Here is a 15488-nt window from a genome sequence, read left to right on the forward strand (position 1 = left end):
TTAAGGTCAGTGCCAATGCAAACCTTCATTACATTTAACTTTGAGAGGTTCCATACTTTTGGACTACAATGCCCACTGCTGCCATAACCCTGATACCTGGGGGAATTTTGAGAGATGTAGTCCAACTATCCTTAGTTCAGTGCATTGGGTCTGGAAATGCATGTACAGTGGGCCCTTGGTATTTGCTGGGTTTTGGTTCCAGGACCTCCCATGGGCAACAAAATCTGTGAATGCTCAAGTCCCGTTAAATACAACAGTGTAGTAAAATAGTGTCCCTTATATAAAATGGCAAAATCAAGGTTTGTTTTTTAGAATGTATATCTTTTAAAAATATTTTCAAGCTGTGGATGCTTCAATTTGTACATAATAAATCCATGGATATGGAGGCCTGACTGTACTCCCACAGTCTTCCCCTTTCAGCCTAGCTAGAGTTTTAAGCTTAGCTTAGTCAGAAGCATGAGGTACACACCAGCCTGGAACAACTCTAGAGCCTGGAATAAAGCTGCAGGACCAACCAAGGCTGCGAACTGGAAAAGTGATTTGCTTTTTGCAAGTTTTACCTGAACCTATGCATGCTGTTATGGATGAACAATATAAAGTTCTTCCTCCTCTTGACAGATAAAAGCAGATTTAGGAAAGATCCTGACTGAGGAAAATGAAGGGATCCCTGTGGTGAGTTTATGTACATATTAAGTCCAGCTCTTGTTGTTCTGACAGCTGCTGTTCTGTGCCTCTGCTCTTGCAGCCTGGCCCCGGTGATCCTTTTCGGCTGCCCAGGCACCTGGGCCAAATCCAAAAAATACACTCTTTGCCTCTCCCCTCCAACACATGCTGGCTCTAACTAGGCCAGCCCTGTTTTCCAGAATGACTGAGAGGGAGTGGTCCTCTGGGCTAAGCTTACTTTATGAGCTACATTGAAGCGAAACTTTGGGATGGACCTGGAAGCAGATAGTTCCCCTTCTCCCCCCGCCCCATCAACACCATCATGATGTAGTGGACTGGGATGCCTACGAAAATCCTCACCATTCTGAATTAAAGGTAGGGAAGGGGAATTATCACACAAGAAAACCCAAAGCCTTGCATGCTCTGTTTCTCTTGTTGTTGTGTACCTTCAAACCGTTTCTGACTTATGGCAACTCTAAGGTGACCCTATAATAGTTGGGGGGGGGGAGATTTGGTCAAAGGGAAATAGCCCTTGCCTTCCTCTGAAGCTGAGAGAGTATGGCTTGCCCAAGGTCACCCAGTGGGTTTCAATGGCTGAGCAGGGATTTGAACCCTGGTCTACCAGAGTCTTAGTCTAGGACTTAACTCACTATACCAATCTGGCTCTCATTTACAGAATGGAAACCCAGGTTCTACCATGTATACGTAACACAGTTTTTTATTCATTGCTCTCATGAGTCAATTCTTTCTCTCTCTCCCCGCTTGGGCTTGTAAAAAGTTAGTTAGAACAAGGATGGCTGGAAAAACAAAAATGAGGGAAGACACATTAAGGAGAATAATACTGTAATTTCCTGTTTTCACCCTATGCTTCAATTGACAGCTATATGGACTAGAAAAGTGTAAAAACTTGTGGATCTTGGGAGAATATTTTCTCTATCCAGTATCCAATTCTATAACTGCATCCACAATCATACAAAACCCAATTTACATGTAACAGCTAACCTTATCTTCAACTTCCCCACTGGTTTTGTCAGCAGAAACTGCTCAGTTCTTTCTTCTGTTGACTGCTCAAAGACATATAATGATAGCCAGGAAAAAAAGTGCAGACCAATGTTAAGTAAGGTCCAAAACACACTGCAGAAATTATCCAGTTTGAGACTGCTTTAACTGCCCTGGCTCAATGCTAGGGATTTCTGGGAATTGTAGTTTTGTGAGACATTTAGCCTTCCCTGTCAGAGAGCTCTTGTGCCACAATAAATGACAATTCCCATGATTCCCTAGCACTGAGCCAGGGCAGTTCAAGCGGTCTCAAACTGCATTATTTCTGCAGTGTGTTTTGGACATATGTAGGAGGGCATGCCTGCATGTTACACTGATCTGTGCTTAGCTATGGTTTGTTTCTTAATGAGATGGAATCCAAGGCAGATGATAAACCAAATAAACTGTGGTTTGTCTTTCCTCATTCTGGTTTGTTTCTCTCCTACCTCTGTTTCAAAGCAGCCACTTAGGGAAAGAAATCAAGGACAAGCCATAGTTGTTGGACATCATGAGATACCATGATTTAAACAAGCTGGAGTTTATAAACTGATAAACCATGGAACCAGATTGTAGTCGGCGGATGAGGTGTATTTGAACATTGCAACAAGTCTCTCCTAACAGACTACACCTTGGCTTGTCCTGATCTGCAAATGCAGTCATTGAGTCAGTATGCTATCAGGCTGAACCGTTTAACCTCTGGGCAAAACCTCTATTGTCCCCAAAAGAACTGGAGAAAGTGTTGGGCATGGCAGAAGACAGGGAAAAACAAATAAACTTCAAGTGAGAATTAAATTGCTGAGACTGTATTGCTATGCCTAAGCCGAGCAAGGTGGGCACATAACATGGGTAAGCAAACCAGAAAGGTCATATCAGGACAGAAGTGCATCCAGAATTAATTTGGAAGGTGACCCATCATGGATTACAGTGCAGACGCAAATCTCTTCTTAACGCTAACCACTGGGAAAAAATCGCTAAGAAGGACAGGAAGGTGCATTTCAAGAAGGGGAGCTGTGCTGGTTTGTTCCAGCAAAAGCAACACCTTAAAAAAACCCACCTAGTTTCATTTGGGGGTTAAGCTTTTGCAAACTACAGCCCACCCCATTAGATGGGACTGAAAAGAAAATTGCTTTCACAAATGATATTCTCCTGCCCTCTTGTGGGCGATTAGTGTTACTAGGCATTACCCGAGATGGAAAGCCAATATTAATTAAGTTCCAGGGAATCCTGAAAATTGCTTAGAAACTCCACTGGGTTCTTTAATGAGAAGATCTGTAATGGTTGGGCAAGCTTCCCTAAAAAACAACTGGTGCATCAGTGCCAATCTTCCTCAGCAATGCACAGGTTCAGGAGGAGCAATAGGAAAGTTTTAAGTTGTCTCCTTGGTTCACATGAGTTCTGGGAAACCCTTATGAACCTTAATACATGCCCAGAGCTTTTACAGCATGCAGATCTTTCTCTATAGGGGCAGAAAAGAAAGGGGAAAAAATGGTAGTATAAGCCAAGCATTTTTGGACTTCAATTCCCAGAATCTGCCATACTATTCGGGTATTCTTGGATTTATGGTTTTAAAAAGCAACTATTTGAAGATGCTCAAACTATAGGACTCTGGATTCCCACATCTGTATGTTGGCATCACAGATCTCCATGTTTTACTTAACCCAGAGATTCTATTTACCTAGCAATAAACCCCACTGAACCCAGTGAGGCTTACATCTGAGTAGACCTGCTTACAACTGTGCCAAAACTATTTTATGAACATTACCAAGCTGGAGAAAATGCACCTCTCCAGATGTTTTGGCAACCCTTGACCCTTCCAGTTGCTCCCTTTCTTCTGCAGTTCAACATTTGGAGGGCCACACAATTCTTCTACATTAATGGGTCATCATACGTCAAAAATGACTTGGAGACACACAACAACAATGGGTCCATGCTATCACCCACTTCAAGCACCATGACTGGTAACAGGAAAAAACACTGCACAGACAATTATACTTAATTTTTTTTTACACATACAAATGTATGTTCAATGTGCATTTTGTACTGTGGAACAAGGTATTTCTCTCTCTCACCCCATGTATATATACACATTCACACATTCTCCTAGAAGGAGAATAAAACTTTGTGAATGGGACAATTTGAGATGACTCTTAAATCCTTCCTCTAATTCCCAACTGATCTTCCTACACATAATCTCCACCCCACTAGGTTTCCTCTAAAACAATGCTTTTTCCAAATTTGGTGTGCTAGTGATTTGGGCCTTGAAATCCCAGAAGCCCCAGCCATCTTGGCCAGTGCTTGAGGATTCTGACTGCTGAAGTCCAAACCCACTGGAGGACCACAGTTTGAGAATCACTATTCTGAGAGAAACAGCTGTTTAGTTTAAAGCACATGGAAGGGGTGTACAAAGTCTGGCCTGTGGCTGCATGTGTCCTTGGGGCCCTAGCTGTGGTCTCTAAATCGCTCAGACCTGTCCACTCCAATTAAGTTCTTTTTCAGGCAGTTTTTCAACCAAATGAACTACCCAGATGGCTGAAAAGTACTGTAAAACACAGTAGTTTTCCACACAACTCTCCACATATAACCCAAATAAAAGCAAACAAAAGTTGCAAGTCAAAATGATATGACATCACATGACATCAGTTGCAAAGTGTATGGTAGTGCAGGCTGCCAAGGAGGTGGAAATTCTCTCTCTCTCTCTCTCTCTCTCTCACACACACACACTTGTCCATCCCTGTCATATGGTATACCAATCTTACCTAAGCATCTGGAAGGAAAGAGTCTGTTGCCACCTAGTGGCCTCAATAAGCCATGGAATGCTGATATAATGAATGCTGTCTTGATGTTGCTGATGTTAACCGTCTTTGAGTTGATCCCGACTCATGATGACCCTGTAGATGAGACATCTTCAAGCCCCCCTGTCCTCCACTGTTCTGCTTAAGTCCTGCAAATTCATGCCTGTAACCTCCTTAATCGAGTCCATCAATCTAGCATGTGGTCTTCCTCTCTTTGTACACCTTCCACCTTTCCTAGCATTATTACCTTTTCTAATGAGTTGTGCCTTCTCATGGTGTGTCTGAAGTACGACAGCCTCAGTTTTGTCATCTTGGCTACCAGGAAGACTTCTGGCTTGATCTGCTCTAGGACCCACTTGTCTGTCTTTTTTGCTTTCCATAGAAACCTCAGCACTCTTCTCCAGCACCACATCTCAAAAGAATTTATTTTTCTTTTTATCTGCTTTTCTCATTGTCCAGCTCTCACATCAATACATGCTGATGGGGAATATAATGACTTGGATGATTCTAACGTTCATGCTCAGTTGTATATCTTTATATTTTAGGACCCTGTCTAGTTCTTTCATTGCTGCTCTCCAATTCCTAGTCTTGGTGTATTTTAGGCAAGGTGTCAGAAGGACTTCTCAGACCCTACAACTTCATAGGGTAGAAATATTTACTGTATCTGTTGAAACATTCAGCGCCCAAGAAAGAATGGCTGCCTGCAGAAAATAAGTATGTCCTGCAGCTTCAAGTGTCAGGAAAATGCACATTGGATCTACAAACTCTTTGGGAATGCCAGAGCAGATTCCAATTTAACATCTTCCATCGCCATTTAATGATGGGAACAGGCCTGGTTCCAATATCCCACGCTCCATGTAATAAAGAATCTTCCCCAGGCATTTCAAGAAAGGCTGAAAGAAAACTCACTTGCAAAGGAATGCTAGGAAAAATGAGAGTTAGGCACATTTCCTTTTTCTCTTCTCCTGTCTCCTCCAAATATTCTGCTTATTGTGGGGGATGGCAGTATAGAGAGCCAAGTCTCTTCTGCAACAATTCCTCAAATGGTGTTCTCCTAGTACTATTCCTCCTCAAATAAATTCTTCAGCAAAGACCGTTGCCCCTGCAGGTCCTCTTCAGGTAAAATGTGGTCCAGCTAAGGCTGGCAGAGTGTTTGGAAGACAAGCCGGACACTCTTCCCTCTGCAATTCCACGGTGGAGTATCCAAAGAGGAGGCATCTGGCAGCACACAAATGTCCAGGAGAAAAGAATGGCTAAGGAGTTCAAGGGACCATAGCCTGACACAGCTCCTCTCTATAACATATTAATGTGCAGGCATAGACCGTAAGCCAAACCAGATGTTATCTTTCTTTCTTTCTTTGATTTAGGGCTTTGAAGAGTATGCTGCACAGTTTTAACTGCAGTGTTTTAAAAGTGCTTCTTAAACACATTTAATCAGACATTTTAAAATGCTTTTAATGTTGCTCAATGCTTAATTCCATTTTAATATATTTCCAGTTTCTCTGTATGGTTGTGAAAGCTGGACAGTGAAGAAAGCCAATAAGAAGAAAATCAACTTATTTGGAGAGGTCATGCCAGCATCTACCGGCATCCAAAGAAGAGGTCTCTGGATCCAAGAGCAATTTAGCCTGAACTTTCCTTAGAAGCCAAAATGACTAAAGTGAGGCTGTTGTACTTTGGACATATCATGAAAAGACATGACTCCCTAGAAAAAACAATAATCCTTGGCAAGGTAGAAGGCAGTTGGAAAAGAGCAAAATTGCATTACAAATGGATAGATTCAGTGAAAGAAGCCATGGCTGGCCTGAGTCTGCAAGACTTGTGTAGGGCTGCTGATGACAGGGTGACTTGGAGGTCTCTCATTCATATTCAGGTCACTATAAATCTAAGTCAACCTGATGGCAAGTAACAACAAAATGTTCATCCTTCATTACATCTGAACTAAATGGTACTTGTTTTAATTCGTGAGCTGATTTGAGTACCAGTTTGGGGGAAAGGCAAATTATGATTAAAGATAATAATAACACTAACAACAGCAATAATAATAATGCCCTGCATTAATACCCAGGAATGGAACTCAAGGCTACAAAAATGATACGATCAAGTAATCCAAATGATAATTATTTAAAATGTAGAGCAAATTAAAAATAATCAGTACTAATGATGTTGAAGATGTTAGCGATAATAGTAACAGCAGCAGCAGCAGCAGCAACAGCACCTAACATTAATTCATCTTAATTTCCAAAGACTGGCCTGAATTTTAAAAAAATCTTTGCTTGAGGTGGAAAGGCAAGGGTCCAAAACACACTGCAGAAATAATCCACTTTGAGACCACCTGAACTGCCCTGGCTCAATGCTAGGGTATCCTGGGAATTGTAGTTTATTGTGGCACCAGAGCTCTCTGACGGAGAAAGCTAAAATGTCTCACAAAATTACAGTTCCCAGAATTCCCTAGCATTGAGCCATGGCAGTTCAAGCAGTCTCAAATTGGATTATTTCTGCAGTGTGTTTTGGACCGAGAAGGAGAAGGCCAGCAGACTAGTCCTCTCCCCTCAATAAACAAATCCACAGCCTAAGAAACCCCTTCAATTAGATCGAGCAGCTTACCCCAACTTGGTGTCTTCCAGATGCTGTGCTATCTGGGAATGATGAAGTTGCAATCTAAAACATTCAGAATGCACCAGGTTGGGGAAGGCTGAATGAACTATTGCACGAATGACTACAATTAAGTCAAGAGAATCTAGACTGGGATGATGAAGGTAAAGAAGGATAAAAGAGACTTTAACCCTTCTTGCCCATCCACACAGTTCCATCATGTTGTGTCCTGCTTGGTCTTGAGCTACTTCCACCTGATTTGCCCCAGTTTTTCAGCTTCACAAGAGTGCCAGCCCAAAGAGGTGGCAGACCAGTTTATGCATTTTCATTGCATTTGCTTCAAAGAGAAAGACTGGCACTGTACCTTTTTCCCCCTGATGTCTGGAGATAGTGATGTTTGTTTTCAAGAAAAAGTAGAACTGGGAAAATTTTCTTGTGCTGTGAATGATGTTATCTGATTCAGCATGTTTGATTTAAATGTTCTATTCGAACACATCCAAAGCTGTATGCAGAAATGGTTATATTGGAATATTTGTGATAAACTGGAAAAGTATATTCTTCGCTTGTATCTAACAAAAATAGTACGTTTTAACTTTTTTTTAGGACACACGCCTGCAGATAACTGTACCTGATATCTCTTACATCAACTTTCTAACTTTCTTTTCCTGAGTTACAACTGTAGTGTCTTCAGCTTTGCTCACTCACTCACTCCTCACACTATTTATCAGTTCCATTAGAAGATGAGAAAAATCTGATTCAGTCCCACTGTTCGAACATTTATTTCACTAAAGGATGTATGTGGGTACAAGCAGCTTAACACATTTTGTCTTATTTGTACTTGTGGCTGATTTTTAAAATAGAAACAAGCCTAGCCTCTTTCTCTCCATTTCAAAGGTGCTACAAGATCCCTTTGCATACTGATCGAAACTACTATAGTTATGCCTTTGAAGCCTAGCCATTCATTTGTTAGTCTGTTCCTCTGACCAATAGGGTTTGTTAATGCTTGCCTCCTCAGAAAAACAACTATAAACATTCATGTCCTATATTTAGCTCATCTACCAGGACTGGAGTGCAATAGCCCATGCCTTCTCTTAGGCCTTGTCAGTTCCTGAGTTCCTGAGACACTAGATACTGGGGTACAAGAGAGCCAGTTCTGACTGCAACTGCAAGATGCGGCATGAAGCTTCAAACTTAAAAGTGTGGTCCTTTGCAGGTAGTGTTGCACTTGCCTCAAGTAGCTCTGGTTTAATGGACAATGTTTCTCCAACAGGAGAAAGATTCATGTTGGATTTGGCTCCTGTCCCTTGGTAGTTGTTGTTAACCTTTAAGAATTTTAACGTTTGCTGATGTTTTAAGGGTTCCATTAGTATACACCTGCAGATAAAAATGGTTTGGGAGTCAGCAGCTACGGCACCATTATCATCATTATCAATTGTTTTAAGGTTATTGTTACAATCCTATACATACTTACTTAAGAGCAGGTCCTACTGAGTAAACATAAATAGTATCAGGCTGAAAGAGGTCAAATAATTTAAACCAGTGCGACTCAACATGTCCTGGAATAATTACTATAGAATATCAAAGAAGAAAGTGCTGGTAGGCTTAATGCTGAACATAAGAAAACAAAAATAATACCACTAGAAGAACTAAATGAATTCATCCTAGATGATGAGGAAATCAGAATAATCAACTATTTCTTATACCTTGGATCAAACATTGATCAGAACAGAGACTGCAGTCAAAAAATTAGATGACGACTAGGACTTGGAAGGTCAACTATTAAGGAAGTAGACAAGATCATAAAGTGCAAAGATATAACACTGAACATTAAAGTTAGGATCATCCAAGCCATGGTATTCTCTATTACCATGTACAGATGTGAGAGCTGTACAGTAAAGAATGCAGAAAGAAGGAAAATCAACTCATTTGCGATAAGATGTGGGATAAGAGTTCTATGAATACCATGGATGGCCAAAAAGACAAACAAATGCATCAGAACAGAACACGCCTGAACTCTCACTGGAAGCCAAGATGACTAAACTGAGGCTGTCATACTTTGGCCACATCATGAGAAGGCATGGCAGATTTGAAACAGCAATAATGCTAGGAAATGTGGAAGGAATTAGAAAGAGAGGAAGGCCACATGCCAGAGGCTTAGATTAAATTATGGAGGTCATAGGCATGAACCTGAAGGACACAATCAGAATGGTTGAGGAATGGGGTACTTGGAGATGTCTCATTTCCAGGGTTGCCATGAACTGAGGTTCACACAAAGGCAGTTAACAACAGACTCAATGTGGTGGGTCATGGAATTGTGCTGAATGGTGCCAGCCATAAGCCATAACCTGTCACTTCCTGCACTGTCCAGGAAATAAATAAATGTAACAAATGTGCACAAATATGGTACTTGTTCCTGGCACACTGGGGGGGAAATTCCAGTCCCCTACATCAGGCAGTTTAAGAAGCACTGATTTAAATCACCTTTTATTTAAAAGGTGAGAAATATTTACTTTTTACAGCTAAAGCAGCATTTCTTAGATGGAATAGTGGATCTTGGAAATCGCATTAAGAGCACAGTTCCCTTTGTGATTTACAGTAGGTTTAGTGCATGACTACTGTGAGTCTAATTTTATTAGTCTTTTTAAGATTATTCAAAGGATAAAATGCTTGCATGGACTGAGGTGGCCAGAAATACATCTGGTAAGGTTGAAATCCTAAATATGCTTAAAAGGCAATACAAGAGGAACAGGAATTACTACTGAATAAATATGCTGAGGATTGCACTGCATGCACAGATATTTAGATGGCTAAAATCAAATAGTCAGAAGGATAAAGCGAATAAAACACAACTGTTATTTAACAGGTAATCCTCAAGATGTTTTGTTAGCCTTTCCCAGGGAAATCTGCAGGGTGTGTTGCCATGGTTGGCTCCAGGTTAGGGTGGTTATATGTGCATCGCCAAAATAGAGGAGATGCACTGTTAGACAAGAGGATATAAATGTGTTCACATTAATTTCTGTGTATAGATGTACACTGAGAAATATTTTCTCCAATTCACACTTCACAAAAGGCAAGCCAATTCCCTTTCATAGAAACTGCTCTGAACAATTACTCCAAATAATTGCACCCCACCCCAGACCACCCCAAATGTTCTCCAGTTAAGTTCCCTCCAATCAATTTCTGTCTCCAAATCAATTATTCTGCATTGATTAATTATCCCTATTGACTATTGCTCAACCTCCTCAATGAGTGAATTCAGAATAAAAAGGGTGTGAAAATGTTTGGCTGATGGTTATTGGAATCATGATTGGACCATGTAGAGATAGGGAGCGAAGTCCTTTCACTCTACATAATTATAACACTGTGATTCCACTTTAACTGCCATGGCTACAATACACTAGGGAATCCTGGGCCTTGTAGTTTGGTCAGAGGCACCAAAGGAACTCTCATACTGATAATTCTAAGTACCCCTCCCTAAACTGCAAATCCCAGGACTCCATACGAAGCAGCCAAGGCAGTTAAAATGGAAAAACAAATCACTATAACTAAGTAGTGTGAATGAGGGCCTTCAATCTTCCCTACTCATCTGGAGCACAAGAAGTGTGTGTAAGGTACAGAAATTTCTCCTTGATCTTGACTTCCAAATCAGAAGTCACCTTGCCATTCATTTTCTTCATCAGAGTTTATGTGTGTTTTGTGTGCCTTCAAGGAGGTTTTTTGTTGTTGCAAGATTTGTTCAGAAGGAGTTTGCCATTGCCTTCGCCTGAGGCTGAGAGTATGTGACCTGTCCAAGGTCACCCAGTGGGTTTCATGGCTGAGCTGAGAAATGAACCCTGGTCTCCATAGTCATAGCCCGTCAGAGTTCACTGGCTACAACTTTTGTATCTCCTTTCTGCACCCCTTTCTCTTCCACTCTTATCACCAAAGCTGAGCGCTTTTAGTCAGAATTGAAGCCTGCAACCTAAATCTTGTCTCAAGAACCAGCTTTACTGTCAAGAAGGAGAGGAAGAGATACAGGGAGTAGATTTTTAGTGTTACAAAAGGGCAGAAAATTATTATTGTTGTTATTATGTGCCTTCAACTCCAACTTATGGTGACTCTCTCCTCAGGTTTTCATGGAAAGGTTTATTCAGAGGGGATTTGCCGTTGCCCTCCTTTCAGGATGAAACAGGCTGACATGCTCAAAGCAAGGCTGAGGGAAGATTTGAACTCTCCCAGACTCCTTGTCCAGCATTGAACCCACTACACCATACTGGCACTCTTTGAACATCCCTAGAAAATTGTTAGTTATTTGTTATTTTTGTTGTTCCACTGCTAGAAAGGTGGAGATAGACTTCACTGATTTTCTGTCTCATGTGCCAAATTAATTTGCTTGGCTTGGGGCATCGTGCACCACAACTGGGGTGGCTGGACATATGCTACTATGCTTCAGGCAGCATAATATCTTGCCCCAGCTCTGGCTTCAGTGACGTAAAGTTGACAGCAGCTATTACCCTGCCCTTAACAAATAAACCCTGCAAGCCACAACTTCCTTCAGGCTATCATTGTACCTAGAAAAAGAAGAAAGTCTCTCCCACGTGGCAATCTTAGCTATGTATTTCTCTGAAGCAAGCTTTTCTGTCTTCAGTGAAATCTGATGCCTGTAAAAACAAGTTCAGGAATGTAACCTGATCTTAAAAAGTACATAGGGGGAATCAGGGCTTTCAACACCTTGGTGGCCCAAGAATTATTTCTCAAACAGAGGAACAAGCAGAGATTAGCAGAGCATGTGTGTTTATTTTCTTATGAAATGAGGTGCCTGTAGTTAGTAATATGTACTTTCGCTCAGGCTCAGATCCTGCTGCTTGTGTGCTGCCTGAACTGACACTTCAAATATGTGCCTCTAGGAAGGGAAGACTATATCAAAGACGTTGACTGCATAGATCATGAAAGGCTATGGAACATCCGTAAAAAGGATGGGAGTGCCAATAAACCTGTTAGTCCTGATGAGAAATCTGTACTTGGGACAAGAAGCCCACATTAGAACAGAATATGGAGAAACAGAATGGTTCCCAATTGGCAAAGGAGTCAGGCAAAGCTGCATCCTTTCACCCTATTTGTTTAACATATATGCAGAAAATAATGCATGATGAGCAGGCTTAGACACAGAAGAAAGAGGAGTGAAAATAGGAGGAAGGAATATCAACAATCTAAGATATGCAGATGACACCATACTACTAGCAGAAAACATGACAGACCTAGAGCAATAACTAAGGAAGATCCAGTGAAAAGGTGCTGAACATAAAGAAAACAAAAATGACCACAGAGAGCTACACAAATTCAACCTAGACAATGAGGAAATAAAAATAGTAGAAGAGTTCCCTTACCTTGGATCAAACATTGATCAGAATGGGGACTGCAGTCAAGAAATCAGAAGAAGACAAGGAATAGGAAAGGCAGTTACGGAAGAACTAGAAAAGATCCTAAAGAGCAAAGATATACAACTGAGCACAAAAGTCAGAATCGTACAAGCCACTGTATTCTCTATTACAATGTATGGATGGAAGAGCTGGACAATTAAGAAAGCTGATAGATAGAAAATCAATTCATTTGATAGGTAGTGCTGGAGAAGAGTGCTAAGGATACCATGGACATCCAAAAAGACAAACGAATGGATCCTTGAACAGGTCAAACCTGAAATCTCCTTTGACATCAAGAAGATTAAACTGAGGCTGCTGTACTTTGGACACATCATGTGTAGACATGACTAGTGGAAAAGACAGTAATGATGGGAAAGGTGGAGGGAAGAAGAAAAGAAGGAAGACCACATGCTAAATGGACAGACTCTATTAAGGAGGTCATGGGTATGAATTTGCAGGACCTGAGCTGAGCAGTGGAGAATAAGGAGTCTTGGAGATGTCTCATCTACAGGGTCACCATGGGTTGAGATCGACTTGAGGGTGGATAACAACAACAACAACAACAAATGCTTGTTTATAGGCATACCTCAGTAAATAAAACCTTTGACAAAAAACCTCTTTTTTTACATGTCTTTTGATGCCTCCCTATTCTCCCTTGTCTTCTATCTAACTGGAAGGGTTTTGTTTTTGTTTTTGGCAGCATTGCCTCTGAGTGGATTGTGAAGAAAAGCTGGACAAATACAGATTTTCAGTGTCTGGTTGCATCAGCATGGCTGCAGCACACAATAGGATAAAGCTTAAACTGGGAAATAATGGAATTATGCTTTTCTATTGTAGCTGTCTGTGCCTGCCTACAACACACAAGGTAAACAACTGCTGCCTTCCAGAATCCCTTATTGAGCATGCATGAACACTAAATCAGAAAGAAAAGGAGAGAGTGGATAAACCTGCTTTACTAGCTACTGCCAGAATGTTTAAAAAAGCACAGATGTTTAAGTTTGGCCTCCAAATTGAAATTATAAGACAAGTGGAAACTAATGAAAGAAAATGCAATGCTTGTCTTGCCTAGCCGTTTCATTTCATTTGTACAAATTATTGGTTTTAGATAAAAGGTTTGCAGGAAAATGTTGAACTGCTTTTCTGTTTTGTGGTATAGTAACCTATCCCTGTTATTTCCATGACTCTGTAATTATTTTTATTAAAGAAGTAATGGTCAGGAAGGGCCAGCATTGTGTAGTGGTTTGAGCATTGCATTTAGACACTGGGAGACCGGGGTTTGAATCCCTGCTCAGTCATGAACTGCTCAGTCATGAAAACAACTGGATGACCTTGGGCAATTCAGCCTCAGAGATGGCCATGGCAGACCCGCCTCTGAAGAAGCTTGGCAAGAAAGCCCCACCATAGGTTCAGGGCAGTTAAAGCAGTCTCACATTGGATTATTTCTGCAGTGTGTTTTGGACAAATAACAGTTATACTGTCTCTATATATCAGTGTGCTGAGTGATATACAGAGATAGTATAGCTATTACAGAGAGATATTTACTGAGGCATGCCTGTAATTAAGCTGAAGAGTGTGTTTTAAGGGCTTAAATTAAGTTCCTTGGGTGTGCAACTGATTTAATCTTAGATGTGATACCACGGTACATCCTGGTTGCTGTTACATCACTATAAACAGTTGCTACAGTTACAGTAATGTTTAGACTAATACACCTTCTATGTATATATTAACATTTAGCTCACTCATGGGATGCAAGTGGCCTGTTTGGGTGTCCTCAAATCTGCAGCTTGTGCCAAATTTAACCCCTCAGCTTTTTGGCAGGTTCTATGGTACACTTATGATGGAAAGGGAGTGCTTTAATTCATGCACATGAACTTGTATGTTCATTTATATGAACAGTATGAATCTGTTAATTCATACTGGCTATCCAGGTCATTCTAATGTTATGTGAAACTGTAGATATCACACATAAACTTTATATATAACAGTGGGGGATCCTTTTTAGTGACATTTAACTTGCAGACTTTGACCACATGCAGTGCTGTGAGAAACAGATTCAACATTGCTAAGTATAATCAACCAGGAACCAGAAGAACTATGGTCAGAATCCAGGGACATAATCAAGGAAGAATGCAGAAAAAACGCTTACAGTGGCCAAAAAGAAAGAGAAGAAAAAATGAATAACAAATGAAATGCTTCAAGCAGCAAAGGAAAGATGAGAAGCAAAAGAAAATGGAGATAGGAACAGAAACAGAATCATGAACACAACAGTTCAAGAACTAATGTGCAAGGATAAAGAGAATCACTGTAATAATCAATGCAGGGAAATAGAAACAGAATACAATAACAAAAAAAGAAGATCTGCAAAACCAAAGAGAAATACAAACCAAGGTTGGGGATACTTTACGATCAGAAAAGGAACATATTACACAATGGAAGCAATACACAGAAGAGTTATACACAGAAGAGATGAATGAACGAATGACATATGGAAAGAGAAATCATATGAAGATGAACTACAAATCTGAAATAACGAGGTGAAAGCTGCATTTAAAGAAACTGGAACAGATGATATTGCAAATGTCAGACAAAATCAGTCAGCTCTAGTTCTAACTAAAATCTATTAACAAATATGGAAAATAAAACTGTGGCCCGCAGATTGGAAATGATCAATATACATTCCTATTCACAAAAAAGGAAACACAAAAGATTGCAGCAACTATAGGATCACTGAATTGATTTCCTGCACAAGCAAAGCTATGCTCTAAATTCTGTAGCAGAGACTTCAATCACACATGGAGTGAGAAGTGCCAGAGGTGGAAATGGGATTCAGGAAAGACAGAGGCACTAGGCACCACCTTGCAAACATACAATGGATAATGGAGTGCATCAAGGAAATCCAAAAGAACATCAGCATGTGCTTTATAGATTATAGCATAGCTTTTGACTGCATATAGATCAAGAAAAGCTATGGGATGCTCTTAAAAGACATGGAAGTGCCACT

At 40.6% G+C, this 15488-nt stretch overlaps 1 protein-coding gene and 1 long non-coding RNA gene across 4 annotated transcripts in view; one reads left to right on the plus strand and one right to left on the minus strand.

Moving 5' to 3' along the window:
- PDE4A (phosphodiesterase 4A) overlaps positions 1-15488 on the minus strand; it is a 353540-nt gene that overhangs the window by 117246 nt on the left and 220806 nt on the right. The gene's annotated exons all lie outside the window — the stretch shown is intronic.
- On the plus strand, positions 876-13652 carry LOC121921243. Its single transcript, XR_006101882.1, has 3 exons — positions 876-1038; positions 8139-8301; positions 13188-13652. It is a non-coding gene; the product is annotated as an uncharacterized LOC121921243 (long non-coding RNA).

The sequence above is a fragment of the Sceloporus undulatus genome, chromosome 2 (genome assembly GCF_019175285.1).
Source record: "Sceloporus undulatus isolate JIND9_A2432 ecotype Alabama chromosome 2, SceUnd_v1.1, whole genome shotgun sequence".
Taxonomy (NCBI): domain Eukaryota; kingdom Metazoa; phylum Chordata; class Lepidosauria; order Squamata; family Phrynosomatidae; genus Sceloporus; species Sceloporus undulatus.